Genomic DNA, 16,397 nt, shown 5'->3' with positions numbered 1-16,397 from the left:
GCTACCTTTTACAGGATTGTAATGCTTTAGCATTATAATCAATTTAGCCCCATTGAAAGCAACGTCAGTACTAATGTATGTTAAGGTTGCCAAAGGCATACCTTATCCCCATGTGCTGACCAGCTGTAAGGTTTTAAATCTGAGAACCTTACAAAAGGGTCTTTCAGAAAGCCTGTACTCCACTCTCAAAGGATTTCTCAGCAAACCTGATTTAAAGAAGCCAGAATAAAGTTGTCTGCATTAGAGGTCTTAAAAAAACAAAATCCAATACCACTGCAAAAAACCGGCTTTCAGCGGCAGCTTGTTTTCCAGCTAATCATTGTACATACAAGTACTATTTAGCGTCTCTGCCACCAGCCTTTCTGAGTGGTAAAGAAGTTCCTTCCAGCACAGTTTTTTGGCCATGAGAATACTTCTGTGACAGGGCTCATTGGTTGCTGCACAAGGCTGACAAGGCAAGCTCACCATGTCCCCTTGCATCCTGCTGGCACTTAATGAGGATGCTTGGTATTCTCAGGAGGCAATCTGCAAGCTCAGACCTAAGAGAGAAGATGAAAATGCTTTGAAACAGCAGACGGATAGTATTATCAGGAGTGTATTAATGAGAGAAAGTGTCTATACTCCCGTGCAAACCATAGGTAATGGCAAAAAGAACAAGAAACGTTAGTGGATAACAGACATTATGAAGCAGCAGGAAAAACTGTGGATGATTTTTATGACTAAGATATCAGTTGAGAAAATATGAAAAAGAATAAGCAAAGCAAAAGGGGTTGGTAGCAGATTTATGATTTATGTCGGAGTTATTTGTATTGCAAGGCAGCAGTCATGTCAAGAGGAGAAAACAGTTATAAAATTCCTTTGGGAGATGTGTAGCTTGTGCTGGGATCATAGTTTACAGCTCAAATCCAGCTATCCTGAAGTACATTAGTATCTTTAAGACTAATGTCCTCACAAAAGCATGCTCTAGGGACAGGTATTAAGTCAGACTTCAGCCCTCCACATCTGAGCATGAGTGCTCCCATGTGGCACTTGTCTTTGACTATGATAACTTAAGGATATACCAAATGTTCACTCCTATGAGGTGTGTTGCAGTGGGCAGGATCACAGTGGTGCTGTGCTAGGAGGTAAGCGCTGGACAGGCACAAGTGAGTCCTGCCTGTTGCTGTTTCAAGCAGGTGCTGAAACACCAGGTAGGACAGGTCATGCTCCTGCACAGGTACCCCTATTCATGGACTGGAGAATTAACAAAATGCATCTTTGCTCCAGACTGGGAAGGCTATGAGCTACTCCAGCATTCCCAGTGTAACTGTTCACAGTGGTTTACTAAGGATTTCTTTTACAGGATCTAATGGTATAAGTAGTCCAGGCAAAGGACTGAAAATTGCTTGAAACTGGATGATTTCTATATTCAACAATTATGAGTGAGACTTTTAAAGGACATTGTAGGAGACAAGAAGCCCAGATACTTCAGGAATATTATGGGGTGTGGGTGGCTGAGTCCCACCGGCACATATAAGACTTTGTTGGAGAAATAAACAACTTCTGGGGTGATTATGGGCTAGCTCAAGGAGTAGGACAGATTTCTTTTACCTTTATTTTTATTCTGCTTTATACATATTCAGAAAATGAAATGTTCACATACTTTAGCACTTAAAGAATGAGTTGCAAGTACACTGGGGTAGGAAATAGCCTCCTTTTCATTCACCTTGTATTTCTTGCAAAAGAGAAACAAGGAACTAATTAGATTTCACCCTGTTTATGTCTTTTTTGCTAGCTCTAATCTTAACATCTAATAAAAGAACAGAACAACTGGCTCTGGGAATTTTTATACTTTATTTTCTCCAGCCCATTAAGAAACGAACAGAGCTGATGATAACGTAGCCTGAGTGAATCAAAGTATCTATGCTGTCTTATTGAGGGAGGCTGAGTCACAGTCAACTAATTTTATAGCATACTCATAGTTGATTAGAAAGTAAATAATTGGAGAAAAGGGAAAAAGAAAAGTTTTAAAAATAATCTCTGAAAGGTGTTTGTGAATCTGCATGTTCTGGCAGCTGGACCAACCAACAGATTACATATGACTAATGCAGTGAGGTTTAATAATGCTAATTCTAAAGAATTTATTCAGTTATGAATAACAAAACACCAACATAGCTATTAAATACACTAGTGACTGAGTTTTACTTCCCTCCGTGTTTCATAAAGGTCTGGGGAAAATCAATGAGACAAAAAATTTGCATGATATTCAAACATCAGCAAAAGACAACTTTAGACGGAGATGAGAAACAAGAAGGAGATGATACAAGACAGGCTGCTTCCTGTGAAGGAATTATCTAGATAAGATCCCAAGTCATTTTCCATATTTATAATTACATTAACTATAGAGCTATTAATTTAGGAAATTCTGAGAATCCTTTTGTCTCTGTATCATCCAGATTTTTTCCATAGGCTTTTTCTTTCTGAGACAAATTAAATAATCAGCCATTTAAAAAAAATAAGAGCAAGTAAGACTGTGAGTCTGAGATGGGGAACACCTGTTAGTAGCATAAGGAGGAGGAAAAGTTGGGGTATCCACCAGTTTATGGAAAGTGAAAGAACTACTGAACTGATGAGGCATTATCAAGATACTTCATGAGAGATCATTTACTGAAATTGTCAACACACAAAGCTGTCAAGGGACAGTTGAGTTGTAAAATGCTCCAGCTACCACAGGAGAGGCAGTACATTATTGCGGTATGCAGATAAATTGCTATCTAGCTCGTGGAAGCTGCTTTGTGAACAAAATAAGGGAATAAAATAAACTTGCTCTCAATCGATGAATTAATATAAAACCAGCAAAATGAGCATAGCATACTACTACAATCCTTCAACTGTATTAGGCAATCAATTTTTTTCTTTCAATATGTAGACTATTCCCTTGTGGCTCCCTGTGGATGTCATGCAGTGTGAACACGGCAATCAAAGTAATAGATGTCAGAATAATCAAAATCATATGTGTCAGAAAGAAGCAAATGAGTACATATATTCATTAAGTAAATCTCCTAAGAGCTTAACACACCAAACTCTTTTCAGAAAAGCTGTACAAACAACTGACTGCATGCGCTAACACATGGGTTTACTGGTGTTTCAAATTCATATGAAAAAGTATTCTTCAAACTAATACTTTTTTTTTCAGATTTATAGAATCATAAAATCATAGAATGGTTTGGGCTTGAAAGGACCTTAAGATAACCCATGGGCAGAGATACCTTGCCCTAGACAAACCCCAAGGCTCTGTCTAACCTGGCCTTGCACACTGCCAGGGATGGAGCATTCACATTTTTGGGCAGCCCGTTCCACTGCCTCACCACCCTCACGTAAAGAACTTCCTCCTTATATCCAGTCTAAACTTCCCCTGTTGAAGTTTAAGTCCGTTACCCCTTGTCCTATCACTACAGTCCCACGAAGCCTTCTCTTCTCCAGGCTGAACAGCACCAATTTTCTCAGCCGGTCTTCATATGGGAGGTGCTCCAGCCCCTTGATCATCCTCGTGGCCCTCCTCTGGTCTTGCCCCAACAGCTCTTCTACTGAGGGCAAAACACATAGTGTAGATGCTACAATGAAATTAATAAGCATCATAACTGAAGGTAAAATACATTACTTTGAAGAAAACTTAGATATCATGAAATGAGCAGTATATCCTCCCAACCAAGCATTAAAGACAATATCCATTCTTGTAGCGGATTGGGCATCAGCAATGCATCAGCAATGTACAACACTAAACCTCCATCTGTGAGGTGACAAGAAAATTGCCTCATTCAGGAAGAAAGTAGCCAAAAAGTTAGAACAAATCTGCAACTGTCCAAGGAAACAGATTTGTAGATAAAATCAGACAAACCAATAATCTGGCTGCCTTGAGAAATTTTCCCAACTTTTCAAAGAGGTACAGTATAAATCATTAAAAACTTAACAAAATGGTACTTCTCACAATATTCTCAGCCTTTTGAAGCAGCAAGCCTATGTCACAAATAAAAAAAAGGGGGGGGGGGAATATATTGTCATGAAATAGTCATTTCCAAAGCCAGAAACATTTTATTAGGCTATAGAAGTGGTCTAGGAAGAAGGAGCAAACAGAAACGAAATTCTGTCCCTAGTGAAGTTAGTGATAGACTTTTCCTTCTTCTCTTCACCTATAGTTTTATGATAAAGAAGGTGTAACATTTTGGAAGTGTATGGATCCTTACCTGATTGAAACCAAAGTGTGAGATTTCAAGTACTGCTCTTCTAAAATACAAGTAGTCTAAATCCCACCAGCAATACCTTGTGTCCACTTGAATCTGTGTGTGTAGTTGTTTGACTTCAGAGTTTACAGGAAAGATGAAGAAAGATTCAGCATTTTTATTACACTCCTATTTACTATATTGGCTTTTGTTCCAGTTATGAGTTCTACTATAGTTACTGGGTCTGGATTGTGAGCCATGAGGTCTTGGTACAGATCTCAACTCCATCAAAACATTTTCTGCGTGACCTTAAGCCACTTCACGTCTCCATCCCATCAGTAAAACAGAATGATGATGCTTCCTCTCTGCAGTAATCTGTCTTGTCAGTTTAGGAGCAAATACTGATTTGTGTTGACTGCTTGCAGCTCCTATCGATTGCAAAGGAGGTTACTTGTATATAGTACTTCTTCAGATTTGGCTTTTGGAGACAAAATAACTTTGAAGAACTGGACCTTTAAAGCAAATATTTTGGCCATGAATGTCCTTTATATACTGTTATGAACAGTGTCTAAGAAAAGGATCCTCAATTTTAGTACAGCACAGAGTAATATATAGCTGTTAAGGAGTTTAAAAAGGACAACAGTGTATACACTGGGCAGGTCAATTGGAAATAGGCAGATCCTTGAGAGGTGCAGTAGAAAGAGGGTATTCTCACACCAAACATGTTTTGTAAGCTGTATAACTTTGAAATTTATTAGGGAAATGCTTCTTAGCATTTGCCTTTAAATCTTCTAATAAAATTAATTCTTGTTTTCAAAGTCCAAAAATCCAGTACTGACATACTGATACTGCTCAGGAAAGTCACAAACATACCCAGTTCTCTCACCTGCAGGCTGCAACAGCTGCCCACCTCTGCCTTCGTTATGAAAGAACTATCCCTGCAATTCATAACCCTGTTGTCTAAGTTAAAAAGGAGTGGAACAAAAAACTTATCAGAAAACAGAAATAATTGCACAACCCTGCTATTAGCTTTGCTTTGACAGCACAAAATCAGATGAAATCAGACTTCACTTGTTATTCAAACAGTACAAACTGGTTTAATTCCAGACAATGAGGCCAATGGAGTTACTTAATTTTGACAAAAATGTAAATAAGAGGGAAATAAAATATTAACCTGTAAACAGCTTTTGATAATTAAAGACAGTATTAGGAGAGAAACATGTAACAGTTGTGCCTCTCCCTTTGGGAGCTGTTCCTGCTTACTTGCCATAGCCAGAGTATTGGTTTTACTTCTGTAGGAAAGCATTCAGCATGGTATTCTTTGTTTGCACAGTGCTATAAACACCTGTTGTGCTTTCTACAGAACAAAGATGTGGAGCCAATACAAACCCAGTGTGATTTCTAAAGACACAGGCATCTCTGTGACCCAACCCAAGCGCCTGATCCCTGCAAGCTGTTTCCAAATCAGATGCCCTGGGGCTTCTCTGTATGGGTGTTTGCACACTTCCTGTGCTTGGGGATCCAGAGGGTGACAGGAGTCCTGGGGTGCCAGGAGGTTCCTGGGGACATGAGTGTCATGCCTGAAGTCTGACCAAGGGAGGACTTGCTGTCAGTTGTAGATACATGAAGCAGGGAAGTGGGAAAGGTCCTCAATTACTCTTTTTGAAATACTCATGAGGAAATGTTTTCTCAGCTCAGGAGAGTTTTGCTTAAGGCATGAACATTCTAAAGCATTCAGATTTTCAGCAGAAGCTGTGACTGAGATCTTATAAAATTGCAAGATACATTGAATAATTTTTGCCATGCTAGACTGTTCTCATTTACTTTTTTTTTTAATAAAAGTAGACCATTTGGATTGTTTGAGAATAAGCTGTCTTTTCCTGCTGGCTGTAGGCACCTAGTCTTCTCTCACACCACCTTCTCCACCTCAGGATATGCTTAAATTTTTTCTTATGTGTTTCAGATTTGAGGAAAATCTAGTGGAGTGAATGTGCAAACAACTAATTATATCTCATTTTGCAACACCTTGCAGTGAAGCTCCAGTGTGTTTCATGAGCTCTAAAGGAGGCTGGTGCCTTTGCAGGAAGCTCATATCCCATTGAAAACCTTTTTCAATTGTATGCAGTGAAAAGGATCCAGAGGAGATGGGGAGCAGTTTCATCTTGAAGATGATGTTTCAAGCAACTATCTTTTTTAAGATAAATACTTTTGTCTAAAATGCCTCTGTAAAAAATCTATTGTCTTTTTCTTTTGATTGACTCGTTTACAGAAATTCTTCTGAGAAAAGTCTGACAAGCTCTGTGTTGTTTCAGCCCTCACACATCTATGATTCACTGAGTTGTTTTTGTCCCTGATGCTTTATCTTCTACAAGACAGCACAGACATTACTGGTAACACTTTCATGTTTCTCAGACACAGGAAATAATGTAAAACCCCCAAATAATGAGAATACCCTCTGTCATTGGGAGCTTCGTTCCCTAAAATAAGACTGCAGAAGATTATAAAGTTCTTCCTTGTTCTTTAAAGGATTTTCTCTTCTTCTTAACAAGGCATCTGCAAAAAGCTGTTTGGTCAGACGTTCCTTATTCATGGTTAAATTCTTATGGGATTAGTAGGTTTGTTAAGAGTACAAAAGTAAACAGCATATGGCTCTGTTCATAACTTTATAATGTCACAACACAATCTGTCAGAATATAAACTTTATTTGAGCAGTTTCAGTTACTTCAAGTTCACATTATCAAAAAAAAAAACAAAAAAAAACCCACACAAAACCCCAGCTTTATGAATCCTTTTGTGTCACCTAAGAGACCGCAAGCTATTTCTTAATTCTTGTTTTGTGTTCCCATCTTAATATCTATGCATAGTACATTCAGGAGCAAAAAAACCGTGGAAAATACAGTTACTTAGTTACTAGGAGTTAAAAGGTCATTTCCCCTTGATGAAAAGCTTGTTCTATCAGATAAGTACCGGCTACACTCCCTAAAACTGACAACCCTGCAAAAGGTTTCGGAAATTAAAGGTATTGTTTGAGGATAAAGGCGACAGGTCATTTGCTTTGTGTTTAGCTCTGCAAAACTTCCTAGGTGACCCTTTGATATTGAAGCGAAGAGCGCTTTAAATTGTTTTATCTTCATAGAGCTAACAAGTGCTGGCTGACAACCACTTTTAAGACTCTAAGAAACTCCACTGAAATTAAATTTTGTAAAATATTGCAATGTATTGCCGTTAAAGGGGGAGTGCCTCCACAGAGTTTGCCAGAGATGTATCCATAATCACTCACAACACTATTCTCTGGTCCCATCGCTTTTCTCATGCTTGCTTTTTTGTTTTTACTAAGCCTGGTTTTACTAGTTGACTGTCTATTATTTTACTAGTTTACTAATGATTTTCAATGTATTCCTGAAGTAGATTAATAAAGCTGTATAAACAAGCCACATATGTAAAATCTATGTCCTCTTCCAACTCTATGCTAGACTGAAATAAGCCTTACATATAATGTGTACAGTAGTAGAAAAATTATTCATGAACTTTTTATTGCCAGAGACTGTATAGCTGTGTATTATTATATGTGTAATTAACTAATCTATAATATTGCTGTGATACACCATGCATATACTTCTTTCCTTAGAGGAATAGATACTTATTTTTTTTTCTGCTTTTATGCTTCATTTTGTATATCCCATTTTTGGGAAAATGTTATGAGTACTTTATTAAAAAACAAGGAAAAAATCCACTAATGGACAATAATCACTGTGTGCTGTAAGCATGCTTGGTTATCACTGTGACCTTCTTCATTACCCTAGCTGTTTATTTCAACATTACTTCCATTCTATATTGCAGACTCTTTCTAATAATAGCCCTCTATCCCTCTAACCCGCATTCAGAAGTTAATGTAAACAAGATCATCTCAGTTTAAAATACACATGAACTCTATCCCCCAAATAACTATCAAATAATTAAAAAGTACAAAAACCTTACCTAATGGAGCTGACTCAGTGCTAATGGCCAACAAAGAAATCCAACAGAGGTAAGAAACAAGTTGGAGATGCTGATGGGAAGGAAAGGGTTGCTGCATAGTGTCCAGGATAGGTTTTATCTATGCATCTGATGTTGCTTAGAAGTTAACTTTTGAAGTACTAAACTCTGCAGGAAAAGCCATCAGCCTGCCTGCCTCTTCATTTTTTTTTTTTTATTTTTTTTTCCCCCTTCCTTCTTTCATTCTTTTCAATCCACTTTCTTGAAGGGGGTTTAATGTGTCGTTAATACCACAATTCCAAGACTGAAGTCCTCCAGCTATACACAAACCACATTCTTCCGCCGTCCCTCCCCTATCCCCCCCTCACCCCAAGTCCCCCATCCCCCAGGCAGATCAGCAGAGAGCATGTGTCTTTGCAGCTGCTCTGGCTGCAGCTGCTCTGATTTACACACCAGTAACACACAGGTGTGCACATGCAGAGGATGAGGACATCATGTACCCTCAGTGTAGGTAGTTGGAAAAGGTCTGATAGAAATTAGGCTGCTAAACCAGGTGTGCCTGCTCAGGGGGATTTTAAAGCAGTCACTTCATGTCATGGGTTGAGCAGTGGCAGTCACTTTTTCTCCTTCTTGTGGCTGGTGCAGTTCTGTGTTTTGACTTCTGGGCTGGGGGCGGTTACTTGGTGGTGAGCATGTTTTGAGGGTGTTTTTGTTCAGGGCCTTTTCTGAGCACGTGCTCCAGCCAGGTGGAGGAGGGGAGTCCGGGAGGAAGGAGAGACAGAACACCTGACACAGGCTGACCAATGAGGTATTCCATACCATAGCATGTGATGCCCAGGATGCATACTGGGAGAGAGAGAGCTGGAGGGGTGGAGCTCTGGAGGAAAATGGAGGAGGGAGCACGCGGTGCTCGGCCGGGCAGGGTGGAGTGAGTTATGGATCGGTGGCTTGTGGGGTGTTGTATTCTTTTCGCTTGTTATGGGCTGTATCATTATTATTGTGTTGTGCCTTAGCTATTAAACCGTTCTTATCTCAATCCGTGAGGGCTACATTCCTTGGATTCTCCTTCCTAACTCTCCGGGAGTTGGGGGACTTGGTTTAAACCACGATGCTTCAAAATATTGCAGCCATATCTGACATGTTTACATGAGAGGGGTTTAAAAAAATGATAAAATATGTTTGCAAATTGTTTTTTTGCATCAAATTCCTGGAGGTTACACTCATGCAAAATTGATACAGAAGTAGCCTGTACAGCACAAACAGCACCTGAAGGTTTGTATCTTGGGTTGCTGTCTGGTGTTTCAGAGAACAGTCCTTAGCTACTGGAATAAAGTGCAGCAGCATTTGCTCTGCCAGCCCACCCTGAAAATGAGATGTATGTTTCAGAAGGTTGGCGCACCAGCAACAGTAATATAAGTAGAAAATAGAAGGTAGCAGCAGTGAAAGAATTGGATCACTCAAGTTGCTCCATCACATTTTTCTGATGTTTAGTCTCACTGGGAAATGAACTGTTGCTACCACGTGGGTCCTTTTGCTACTTCTAGTAAATGTGAACATTGTTTATTGTCTGACAATGCATATTGCCATCTTAATGCACAATATGAAGAATTAGCTATTACATTATATGCTATAGTCTGATATTCATGGAATTTTATTTGGAAATTATTATATCCTCACTGGTTGTTCAGTGTTTTCCATAGCTGCCAGCACTTATTTTCTTTGACTTGTCAAGTTTATTTTGTGTTTGCTTGTTTAAGTGAGGATATTGTGAATTATCTGATAACAGTGTAATACACAAGGCTGTAAACATTCCATGCAAATCACTGTGAGGAATATTTAATCTCAAAGCCATAAACAAAGCCATTAAAAATATTTCGCAGTACAGACAAGGAGTTTCAAATGTTGTTCATTTGGCATAACTATATCCCTTGAGGAGTTATACCACTGGGTTCTTTGAGGGACATGTAAGTTATTTAAGAAGAAATTTCTAAAACTTTTTTCTTGATTTTGATTTTGAGTTTCAGTGTTGTAAAATCACTTCTTTTAGTAGTCTCATTAGATTAGCTGTTTCACAGGCCTGACTTGTAGCCCTTTGAGAGTCTCTGGGAATCTTTCCATTGATTTTACTGATGTTTAGATTATATTCTTTCAAAATCATTAAGACTCCAAGCCCAGTATTTCTGATTGTTTTTTTTTCCTAAGAGATCTCCATCCATTTCTTGAGTACAAATGTATGACAAATGACAAAATTCCAGTTCATTTTAAACAGGACACAATTTCTACCTTTACATGGCTTTCTCAGTTAATGCTTGAATTTATTTGTAGCAGTATCTACATACTGATAGGGCCTAGTCTTCTTTGACTCTTAAGTTTCAGCCTAAAAGGCATAGCTTTAATGTTTAACATACATAAGAATGGAATCTGCTGTGGCTTGAGATTTATCCTTACCAAATATTGGCAACCAAAGCCAATACATAACACAGCAAGAGAACTTTCCACAAACAATCCAGCTTTGTTGATCTTTTGGATACTGAAAGTGTAAGTAACCAGACAAAAAAAATGGAAGGTGGTTACGACAACAGGAGAATAGGGACAATTTTGTAGATTTGCTTATCCCCTTACCTGTTGCCTCTCTAAGCAGGTTGTAATCAGGGAAAGCTTTTGAAGGTGGTTACTGTTGGTAAAGGTAAAATTAAGCTTCCTGTCATCTCAGCCAAAGAATTTCACTGGATTGGATATGGCTCCCTTCATATTGGGAGGACAAACAGCTCCAGGTCAGACAGCAAGGTCCAAATATTCCCCATTTCCCGATATTCTCCCATCCTAAGGCAAGACCTTACTGATTGTCAGAAAAACAGTGAACAATGCCTTCTCCTTCCAAATATTAATCTAAAAAATCATGGAAAACTAAACCCATGTAGAACCTGCATAAAAATGCTGGAAAATGCTCTCACAGTTTTCACACCATTAACCTCAGTATAAGGAGAACCTGAAACTCACCCAAAATTTGGTGTAGTCAAGTGTGGCTAGTGAACACTTTAAACAATTAGCTCCACTGTACAAAAAGACAACACAACACTGAAGGCCTGACACCAGTCTGTCTTGTATTAAATTAATCTTCAATGGTAGGAATGGATATGGTGGGTCAAAATAAATCAAAAGGCAACAGCTGGAAGTTGGCAGCAGCTTTTCAGACTTGGCCAAAAATTGTCTGATGGATATGCATGTTAGGTATTCAGAGCTCTTCACTTTATAAGAAACAGTGTCTGCCTGAAATATCCTACTTGGCAAATTGGTGCTGCAATGCTGATGGTGGGCTAGAGAAGCTGTACTGACTCAGGGTGGAGAGGAATGGGCAGCCCAGGGGGAAGTGAGCAGATGTAGGAGGAAGGCTGTGATAAGCGTATTAAGAACAACAATATTTGCTTTTTACTTCAGATGCAGAACCAAACCTCAGGATGGGACTGTATGATAACATGATGTTGAAAATACAAGTACCTTGAAGGCCTCCAAAGACTTGACTTTTTGACACTTTGTTCCAAGTATGAAATGCTCAGGCTTCTGAGTCAGTGTAGGAGGTTTAAGAGTTTCATGCAGAAGTCCTGGGATATAGGGAAGTTTTGAGGTATGAATCTATTACTCAGGTATCTTTCGAAGGTAATGGGGAAGTGTCCATCTACCTCTATGTCCCCAGGAAGAAAAAAGGTGTACCCTGTTCCTCTTCTTTCCTTTTGCACTTGAGCCAGCAAGAAGTTGTACAATCCTTTTAAGCTCTGACACACTCATTAGAAACTGACCTAAAAATGATAGTTTGGGTTTATTTCCTTCTGCTTTCTCTGAGGAATACCCTTGCTATGAGGTTGTCCCTTGGAGTGGCTTTCTAAATAGAGAAGAGATTTATTATTCATGGGTGACATAGAGAGCATGACCCTGCCTGCACACATATTTTCCTAGTAGTACAGAGTCCTTCAGAGAGAAAAGATGTCTTCATTAAATAGTATAAAATTTTATGAGTCTTACTTTACACATTTATATGTGCCAAAACCCTTCTCTGTGCTTTTTCTTCTTTTTTTCCTTGTTTTTTTCTGATCAAAAATAATTTGCCAAGTCCAGTGACAAGGAATATATGTGCCGTGCTCCCAGGGAAATCCCTTCTCTACTGGTATGGAGTAGCTGTGTGCACATCTAACAATACTTTCTTCAGATTCTGAGAAGGTGGGAAGGTTGGCATGATGGATTTTAGCTGAGTCCCAGGCATCTCACATAAGGATTTTCTTAAAACGGTTGATAAGGAGTTCAGGCCTGGGATTCTTTCTCTCTGCTGTTGGCTTTTATTTGTTTTCAGTCATCTCTCTCCACATATTTTAGAGACATCCCAAAAACACTACAATCAAAGTGTGTTTATATCCATACACCTTGTTAGCCCAAACAACTATTCTATTTTACAACTCTCATTTCAAGACTACTCAGCTGAGTGACATTTAATGGGAAGAACTTCATCTCAGTTTATGCCTAGTTTGAGGAAATAAACAGTGGTCACACTCTTAGTAGATTTGTTTTTTTTCCTCTGTTTTGTGTTCTAGTGTACAGAACACAGCGTTTCTGTTTCTTCATAAAATAATATGAGAAATACACATGCCTGCAGGGCTATGAACTTCTTGGCACCACGGAGACATGGTGGGATGGCTCCTGTGACTGGAGTGATGGAATGGAAAGATACATGCTCTTCAGGAAGGACAGGCAGGGAAAACAAGGAGGGGGTGTGTCTGTCTATGTCAGTGACCATCTGGAGTGTGTGGAGCTTTACCTGGGGATGGATGAGGAACTGACTGAGAGCTTATGAGTCTAATACAGTGTCACCTGTCCCTGCTCTCCCTTTAATCCTGACTCATTCCTTATATGAAAGCATAGTCATCCCAGCTCTGGGAGAATGGAGAGTGATTTGGACCTCCAATCATTGTGTGTTTACTTTTCAGGTTTTAATTCCCTTGTGGGAGAACTCTGATGGCTTTCAGTGTATCAGCTCTCATTAGCCAGTGAGCCTGATAATGGGCATTCAAACTCAAGCAGAGATTAAGTGAAGAAACCTATTCATTATCTCCAGGGGTTTTTAAGGGTATACAGAGCATGAGTGCTTCACTCTGAGACATCCTTAGTGAACCTACTAGTGAAATTAGATCAGTTCCTTGTAATTATACTGTCCTTGGTATTGCTCAAAGTTGGATATGACCCCTGACCTGATGTGGTGCACCCACAGCTCTGGGTGTGCAGGGGAATGAATGTTTGTTTTGCTCTCCTGACTATTTTGCTATGTGTGTTGCCCTGCCCATCTGAACTTTGGCTGTGTGCAGCCTGCCTTACTAAATTTGCAGCATGCACCATCCATGCCTTTCTCAGGTGGAAACCTCTGCCAAGGTAGGTGAGCTATACGTGAGCCAGACACCCTGTGAGACTCATGTGTGCTGGTGCATGGTCATGACTGACGTGTGCATTCATACAAGTTCCTTTTTTTGTTGGAAAACAGCAAACTATGGTGGAGATGTCAATATAAATCACATCTCTAATTCACTTCTTCTCCAGAGTGCCCCAAAACATGTTTAAGAGAATGGTTGTCATTACTCAGCAGCTCAAACCCAAAAATTACTTTTCTGTGTGAAGAGAGTGACAATTAGCAAACAGTAATAAAAAGATAACACCTATGTGCAAACAGTGTATACTGGACCTGCCTGGAGATTTCTCATCAGAATCAATTTTTAGAAAAGTGTATGTTCCACAAAATCAGTAGGAAGGAGAAATTTTTTAGAAACCTTTTTTGTCCTTAGATCCTTTAATTTTTTGTGAGGTGCCTTGGTGCCTGAATCAGTCATGGCCCTGTGTTCCACAAGAAACTGCTTCAGCTTCTGTGAACATAATTTATTGTACAACCTGGGTAAAATGGATTACTTGATGTTAAAAAAGCCTTGCATTTTGTCTGTTCTACTGCAAAAATTAATATTAATAAGTACGAAAGTATCAAAATGCTCTAATGGAGCAGAACGTGTCAAAACACTTTCACATTGGTGGATTAGTCCAACAGGAGAGGATAGGGAAAAGGAAATGGACTTTTTCTGAAAAACTTCTTTGCTTGTTCTCCTTAATTCTTGGCTTATCTTGGCTGGATAGTAAGAAGAAAGAGTAAGAAATCATAGCCTTGATTTTGGACACATAACACTAATATGAAAATCACTGTTGCCAAGAAACACTGCAGACTGAATTTTCTTATTGAGTGAACTTTCCATTTAGGAAACGGTTTCCTTTGAAATGACAGCAAAAAGGTATTTCAAAGGAGTATTGGCGGTGGAAGGGCAAGAAGTGGAAAGGTGTTACTCCTACTTTGAATCATTCATTTAGTATTTTTCTGGAACTTTTGGAAGAAATAAAAATTGTAAAGGGCAATCAGTGCAGTGTCAGTCCTTGCCCAGATCTTCCAGTCAGGAGTAATAATGAGAATCAAAGCAAAACCATCAAGTTTAATGACAAAAGGTGGGAATTTGGCTTGGATTAAAAACAGTGTACAACCAGCATTAAAACTGCCTATCCATGTATCTGACATTTCTTCTTTCATTTTCTTCTCCTTCTTGTCTATTACAATTTGATCTTGCAAGAGAGTCTATGTGAGCAGGTATCGTGGTCAAAGAAAGCTGTATTACTGCAAATGGCCTAGGCAGGGCACTCTCGAATGAACCTGATAGTTGCTTCAGCTTCTTCAACGCAGATATTGCCTCTTCAAGGCTTTTTGATTGCTGAACAAGCAAAGGATGCTAGAAGTAAATAAAAAACCTAATAGCTGTACCAAAAATCTGATATAAATGGTACCAAAATGTAAAATATGGCTAACTAGTGAATGAACTAAAATAAGTGGCAGACAAATGTGAGTGATACAGCATAGATCACCCCCTTAATTTTGTTCAATTGCCTTTCTGCATTCATTCAAGAAAGAAAAATATTACAAATATTATTTATTTTCAGAGATGATAGGTTAATCTAAGATTAATGCAGCATTTATAACTGTCAGATTAACTCTAAAGATCAGTTTTAAGAGACAGGTATCCCTGCAGACTTAATAAGGACAGTTAGATTGCTCCATAGAATGCTCCCCATAGTATATAATTTTAGGGTCTTTGATAAATTCCCTGGAGAAACCTCACCGCATCACTGTAAAGGAAACCGAGGCAAAAACAAAAACAAAAACAAAAAAAACCCTTTTTTTTTTCTTTTTAATTTTAAAATTCCCCCTTTGCTTCCTGCCATCAGTGTCATGCATAAATAGGAAATGAGTTTTAACAGTTTTGTTAAAACATTTGCAGTGGATCAAATAAGAATTGTATTTCAAGTTACCAGTAACATGTTTCACTCTATAACCTTATCACAGAGTAGGTAGCTTTGAAGCAGACAGAGATTTATTCTGAAACATTTTTCTTTCATCTCTTTACAGTTCTGTTGATGATTTTAAATGTTTGTGCGATAGGTACTTACATACAATAAATGATAAATGATATATTACAACAACAACACCATGAAGCTGAATTGCTTTTTTTAGTGAATTTAAAGAATTTACTGCCTTGAAAGGTAACAGATTGATAGTACTAGTGAATTAAACCCTCTTTATCCCCAGAACAAGTATAATGTGGGTGTAGCAAATATTTTCCAGACCTATAAATCAGCCATGGCACCTCAACTCTCATCCACAGGGACCTGCTGCTCCCTGTGTTTCTCTTTCATTTTTTTTTTCCCCCTAAAATTATTTCTCTAGGGATACAGATTGCATAAATTTCAAGAACAGAAGGGTAGTGATAGATCACATGAGCTTCTTTCTGTATTAAACAATAATTATCACTTATTTATACTAGAAAAGGTATGTGGGAATATCATGTGTTGGTGGTTAGTGGTGCCTTGGACAGTGGAACAAGAGCTGCTGTCATAAACTGTAAGCTTCCAGCCATGGATAGGACACTCTACCTCTTAGAGAAACTCTTTCCTCAAAATCTCAGCTTTTTTACTGCTAATATTGTCATAAACCCTCTAAGTGCCTGCTGGCTTTAGCGTACCATAAAAATAACTGAAACTAGAGAAATGCTGGAAATATACGACCGGATTGTCTCAGATATATTTACTCCATTCTCTCAGTGGATTTATACACATCACCCCATGGAAAAAGCAAGTTTCCAACAGAGCTCAGAAAGA

The 16,397-nt window shown here is 38.7% G+C and overlaps 1 pseudogene; it reads right to left on the bottom strand.

Annotated features, from left to right (window-relative positions):
• The window catches only part of LOC106023561 (von Willebrand factor D and EGF domain-containing protein-like), a 185,163-nt pseudogene extending 176,889 nt beyond the window's left edge, over positions 1-8,274 (bottom strand).
• Positions 8,275-16,397: the final 8,123 nt, after the last annotated feature.

This window comes from Melopsittacus undulatus, chromosome 4 (genome assembly GCF_012275295.1).
Source record: "Melopsittacus undulatus isolate bMelUnd1 chromosome 4, bMelUnd1.mat.Z, whole genome shotgun sequence".
NCBI classification, from domain to species: domain Eukaryota; kingdom Metazoa; phylum Chordata; class Aves; order Psittaciformes; family Psittaculidae; genus Melopsittacus; species Melopsittacus undulatus.
This window is presented reverse-complemented; position numbering and strand designations above follow the sequence as displayed.